Source organism: Populus euphratica, unplaced genomic scaffold (genome assembly GCF_000495115.2).
Source record: "Populus euphratica unplaced genomic scaffold, PopEup_1.0 scaffold745.1, whole genome shotgun sequence".
In the NCBI taxonomy this organism is placed as follows: domain Eukaryota; kingdom Viridiplantae; phylum Streptophyta; class Magnoliopsida; order Malpighiales; family Salicaceae; genus Populus; species Populus euphratica.
In genome coordinates this window covers 988-8,124 of record NW_011500614.1, presented here as the reverse complement: position 1 = coordinate 8,124, position 7,137 = coordinate 988, and positions in this window count along the sequence as shown.

Below are 7,137 nucleotides of genomic sequence, written 5' to 3'. Positions count from 1 at the left end.
GCGAGGTCCTCCTAGATGGGTGGATGTTTTTTTTTTTTTTTTTATTAATGTGGGTGTCTGGGTCGGCTTGTATATACCACGACTAATTTCATAGTCCATTGAACATTCTGTAAGCCCAGTGAACAGATAAGACATTGCGGGAGTGACAGACGTACCATATAGAGAGGACCCAGTAGAGAAACAAAGAAAACTGCCCAGCAGCCCCACTCCCACCGATAATTTTAAGTAAAAAAATTAAATTTTAAATAAAAAAATTAAAGCTCCCACTGGTAATTTTAAATAAAAAAATTAAATTTTTTAAAAATATAATTTCAATCACATTTCTAGACACATCTTAAAACACCTTAAAACATGCAAGTAATAGTGGTTTTCATGTGCTAGCTTCTCAAAGTTTTTTTGGTATCGTGTTCCATGGCATGTAATAATAGCATTTTTGAGTATGCTGTTGAACCTATATTCTGTAAAAGTTTAGAGTTTTTTTATTTAAAATTAATTTTTATTAAAATATAAAAAATCAATTTTGTAGGAAACTGAGAAAATTAAAAAAAGACAATAAAAAATTGAGTTTGCGAGCCTAGGCTGGGAAATGCTCTTTCTTCTTTGGTCACCGGAAATGAGCCAGCCCCTCAAACCTCATATTTTCACCATATTTGATCCAAAGGCAGAAATCCTCGTTAATCTTTATAGCCTCTCAAAACCTGCGGTAGGCTTCAAAATCTATTTATCCACTCTAAATCACTAAAAATCCAACAAATCTTCAGAATTTATTTTCGGATAATTTTTTCAGTCCCTAAGAAGTCTTTTATGGACACTAATGAACTCAGCATATCATTAAGAATCTAATGACACCCTTTTCAGCCATAATAACTGTCAAAACAAGGATTTCCCATGGATTCTCTCTCGATTTGCTCTTCTTTCTACAGTGAGGGACCCAAACGTGAAAGGAGACTAACTATAAGGACCAAAAGTAAGATGAGTATTTAAAACAATTTTGGAATGTCCAAAATGCTCCTTTAAATTGAAAGAACTTAGAAAAAAAAAACCAAGTACTCCATCTCGATTTTGTTTATAGTGTAAGGTTACATACAGCATATCCTTCGGGAACAAACCCCACGAATATCTTGTAAATCTAAGCTTAAACAGCCACTTTTACATGCAGGACAGAAGTTTCGATGGTACTAGTGTGCTAAGTGCTATGATTCTAAGAAATAAAAGAAGTAATTGATTAGTTTTTAAGTTTAGTTTTTAAAAATTATTAGTTTGAATTTTATAAATTTTAAAATAATTAAAAATTTACGAATTTTAAAATTTATAAAATTAATTAAAGTTCGATGGTACTAGTGTGCTAAGTGCTATGATTCTAAGAAATAAAAGAAGTAATTGATTAGTTTTTAAGTTTAGTTTTTAAAAATTATTAGTTTGAATTTTATAAATTTTAAAATAATTAAAAATTTACGTGATTGTTAATTTTAAAATTTATAAAATTAATTAAAGTTAATATAATCTACTTCTAACACTCATATTAATTAAAAAAGAAAGAAAGAAAGAGAGATGCATTTCGCTTTCTTTTATTTATATCCTTATCGCCATTGTCTATAAATTCCTTGGCTCAAACAACTTAGAACTTAATTTATATTGAAGCGAACATTACCTTGCAATTAAGCGTGGCGTAGATTGCACTGTAATCATAGCCAAAAGATATAGAACAAGCATATTGAAATTCTAAAAAAAATCCCAACATACCAAGAGATTTTTTAGAGTGAAAGCAATAAGAATAAAAGGATACAATTATGCTAACAAAATTAAAAAAAAAAGAGAGATAAATAAAATTGTAAAGAAAGCTCTAAATTCTCAAAATCAATTAACAAAAATTTAAAGCATAAAGAAAGATAAATTGCAAATCTTAATTGAGAGAGAATTGTGTTAAGTTTTTTCAAATGAAGTTAGCCCAAAAACAAGTATAAATATATCTTTTTTAAATGTTCATATTGTGTCATTAATTATGTTTAGTTTGATTGATGTGTATTTTAGATAAACATAATCATTTGAGTGTTCTTTAAAATAATATTGAATTGAGAGTGATATTAAATTAATACTCAGGTTAAAAAGTAGATCAAATATTATAAAAGGTTTATTCCTCACCTATGCAATGTAAATAAAAAAACATAGTGAATTGAAAAATCTAAAAACAAAAAAAGAGTATATAGGCATTGCCGAACTAGAATATATCATTGTGTTTTTATTTTTAATTTCATTTTTTTTCCTATCTTTTCACTTATATAGTTCATTTATATTTAAATTTATTTATCTTCTTTGGCTTTAATTTTTTGGCCATCAAATTTTTATTTTTTTATAAGTTTTCAATAGTTTTATGAAGGTTTATTCACCTTTCCTAGACCTAGCTCTTGATTTTATATTTGGTATCAAAGCTTTAGGCTCTAAAAGAAGACATAGAGGTTTAAGAAAATAAAAAAAAACAAATGATGATCAACTAAGGCAACTAAGTCACCTTGCTTTCATGGCTCTTAGTATATTTATTGTAGTTATATAATAAGAGTTTATTTGCTTCCATAGAACCTTGAGATGTGGGATATTGTTTAGAATGATTTCAAGATTTCAATAGAAACTATAGGAAGTTTGTCTAGGGAAAATCCCATAAAGAAACTTAATGTCCTTTAAAAGAAAAAAAATTATTATTAGCACTAATGGTTTTAATACTTTGCCTTTTGTTTTGTATGAAAGTGAATTTAATAGTGACTTCATTTTCATTATAGCTCATGACACATGGAGAACACTGAATTTTTTTGTTTTATCATAAATCAATAGCTCAAGTAAAGAAATTCCAAATCAACATTTTAATGTGTGAATTCGAGATAACTAAAAGGGATCCTAATAAAAACATTAAGACGTTGAGCATAGAGTTTGTGACTATTATGAATGGTTTTTCTAAATTTGAAACAATCATTAAGAAATACAAGATGATGTGCAAGATATTAAGATCTTTACCTGTTTGTTGAGATCCAAAAGTGACAACCATTGAAAAAATGAAAGATTTGAGAACACTTAAATATTATGAGCTTTGGGTCTCTCAATATCAATCCATTCAATGCTAACAAATAAGAATTTCATATCATGAAAAATGATATTATACTTAAATTTTCATATGACAACGATTGTAAAAATGATGAAAAAGATGTTACTTTCTTATAAAAAAGTTTAAAAGTATATTAAAAAAAGAGATATTACTCTAGGTCCAAACATAACATTTTTTGGAATCAAAATCCATCCAGACGTTAAAAAAATTATGTGAAAAAAATCAAATATCTAAAATAAATTAAATAGTTGTCACACAATAAACAAAACATATTAAATGAAATAAAAATGAAAAAAAAAGAAAAGAAAAACCAAGTACTCTTCATGCTTGTCCATAAGACACTTCCAACATAGATCTCATCCATTCTTTATCATTGAACATTTGTTATAGAACTCGCCTAGAAAAGAAACATAATTAACAATTTATCTCGTATAATGACTAGAGAACCAAAATTATAAGATGCAATTTTTAAAGAGTGTTATAAATTATTTTTTCAAAGTATTTTATAATTTGTTTTTAAAAATACAAAATATCTCTCTGATATGATTATTTACAGTCATTTCATGATTTTAACACTTTTGTTTTATTTCATATAAGTTATTATAATAAAGTATTTACGGTCATTTCATGATTTTAACACTTTTTTTTATTTCATATAAGTTATTATAATAAAAATTTAAAATTAAAAATTTAAAATTAAAAATTAAAAAATGATAGAAAAAATAAAATAAAAAGAATAAATAAGGATGTGAAATGATGGACAAGGGAAAAAAAAAAGGGACCAAGATGACCATATACTAAAATATAATAGAAGATCACGCAAAATATGAAGAGATAAATAAATAAAAAAATCAAGCAAAATTGTAGAGAGATAGCATAAAGATCTAATATTATTCTAGTTTAAATTTTTCTTGTTTTAAAAGATGTCTAGACAATAAATGGAGAGGATAAAAAAAAAACAGAGAGAAAAAGAGAAATATTTTTTTTTATAAAATAAAAGAGTAAGTAAAAATAAAGAGAAACAAAAAAGAAAGAAGCATTGAACAAAAAAAAATGATAAAACTTTATTCTTCTTATTTTCCCTTTCTTATAAGCCAAACCCTAACCACCCTTTCTTGTCCTTTCAATTTTTCCTTTCAATCATAGCAACCAGCAAAACCACTCCAACAACGATGCTAGTCTTATCATCTTCTCCTCCCTCACTTTCTCTTTGCTAATCTAGTAAGGTTGAAATCCAGTTAATAGAGTCACTTTTATAAAGTAGTCACACAACTAAAAAAAACCATACTAACAAAAGCCGCCATAACACCACATCAAATCACCTAAGAAATTGCCCAACCATTGAACCAGTAAAGTGTGAAAGAAGGAGAAGAATTGAGATATTCCTTTCCTTGATCTCCATTCAAAGATAATGGCAAACTACACAACATGTGTAGGAAGAAGAAGAGGATGAGCCCTTGATCTACTAACTCACACACCATCCTACATTGCTAGTGTGTGTAATAACATTCCATAAAGCAGATTTCAAACCCTAACTTGTTAATTTATTTGTTTTGGATAATTCATCATATGTTTGTTGACTTTTGTTATATAAATGTATATTTTATGGATGTGTTTATTATCGGAATTGTGTGTTAATATTTCTATAATGGTGTGATTTTGTATTTTTTCCACCATGTATAATGTTGATTTACTATCATTGAATAGTAAAATCCTTAAAAGGGTTCTATTATCAACCATTTGAGATTGGTTGTTTAAAAAAAATATGATTTTTTTTTACTATCATTGAATAGTAAAATCCTTAAAAGGGTTCTATTATCAACCATTTGAGATTGGTTGTTTAAAAAAAATATGATTTTGTTTTCTTAAAAAATATAAGTAAATAAAAGTTTTGTTTTTTAACCAAAAAGTCAACTCAAGATGGTAAAATCATTAAAATGGTTTTGTAATTGAGAAATTAAGATTTTGTTGTTTGTTTATAAATTAAATAAAAGAACATTGTTTTGCTTTTATAAACGAACAGACTGAGCATAGTAAAATTCAAAGAAAATTCTATCCTTGAAAAGTTGAGACTTTTTTATTTTTTTAAATATAAATAAAATATTTTTGTTCTATTTATACTAAAGAATACATTAAAGTATGGTAAAATCCTTAATAGGATTTTGTCCCCGTGAAGTTGAAACCTTGCTATTTTGATTAAAAAAGATATATGCAACAAATATAAAAAAATTCATATAAGTGTTTTTATTTAAAAAAAATATTGTTTGATCATGTAGTTATTTGGAAGTCTTGTTATTTGAAAAATCCAAATATCAAATTAATATGACATGCAAATTTTATGATAAACAAGCAAAATGACGTATTATCAAGGATTATTTTTGAAAATTAGCATTGTTTGACCAAAAGTTTCTAAAAACAACATAGAAAAAAATATTTAAAAAATAGCATAATTTTAATAAAGGTACAAATGAAAATCATGACTTTGAACTAAGTCAAAAGTAGAAATAATGACTTTTGAAAGTCATAGGTTAGAATTACAACTTTACAAATAAGTAAACTTTAAACGCATGCTAACTTCGAAACTTTGAATGCAAACCCTAAATAATACCCTAACCTCAAACCACAATCCTAAATATTAACCCTAAATCATAAAAGCGATGTAGACAAAAGCATATCATGGATAACAAAAAAACAGAATAATGATCGAAATAGAATTACAACACAAAGAACAATAATTTATAGTTTTATTTCTAGAATAAAATATGATATATTCTACATCTCTAGGAGGTTAACATCCCTTTTAAATAGCTTATAAAATTGATGTCAACATAGTAAAAATTTCATAGTCCTAAAACAAAAAGAAAAAGACATAAAATATAAAAATTACATAAAATCTGCAAAGATTAATGAAACATAACGAAACTAGCTCAAACAAAATATTTGGGCCCTAATTTGAGGGTCTTCCAGAGCTTGGCTAGTTAAAGATAACTTTCTATATAATCGGGTTTTAGAGATCATATAAAACAATTTGAGGCCAATCCAACAATTAAATGTCATTTCTATTATGATAGTCTAGCATAACCAAATCTTTTCTCGGATCTAGTCATTCCCTACTAGTCTATAAAAACCATATATTAGGTCATCCACAATCTATTTATGACAAATTTCTATTTAGCAATGATAGATCTTCATCTAATTACTCATAACCTTTATTTTTTACTAGCCTAGTTACATAAAAAACCAAACACTAAACATTAACACCACACTTGCCTGACTATATATCTTACGAGTTTGGAGTTTGGATTTAGGGTTAATATTTGAGATTTGAGATTTACATTTAGGGATAATATTTAGCATTATGGATTGGGGGTTTAGGGTTTGGATTAATATTTGGGGTTAGTTTTTAAGAATCAAGGTTTAGAATTAAAATTTAGTGTTATTGTTTAAGGATTAGAGATTAGAGGCTTGGATTTAGTGTTTGATACTTGAGATTTAAGGTTAGTGCTTAGAAATTTGGGGATTGGATTTCGGGTTAATGTTTGTGGTTTGGTTTTAGTGTTTGATATTTAAGGTTTGGATTTTAAGGTTATTGTTTAGGGTTATGGTTTAGGTTAGGTTGGGGTTAAAGTTTATTATTTTTTGCTCACAGTCACAATTTCCACTCACAACTTTGACTAAATTGTGGTATATTTTTTAAAATAATCTTAACATGTGCTAGTTTGCCAAAACATTTGGCAACTGTGTTACAAAGAAAAAGATTATTAAATACTATATGTTAAAGAAGTTAAATACTATATGTTAAAGAATAAATAATGAGAAGGAAAATAACATTGAAAGTAGAAAATTTAATAACAAATAGTACAAGTGGTTTTTTCATATGCATTTTGTAATCCTAAACCCTTTAAGTAGGTAATGGATCCAAGTCAAAACAAATCATTATTAAAGATATATGTAACAAAAATTCTATTTAATATTGTTAATTTAAGTAGTTTTATAATTGCAATTGAATTTATTGTTGGTTATAGAATAAGTATGAAATCACA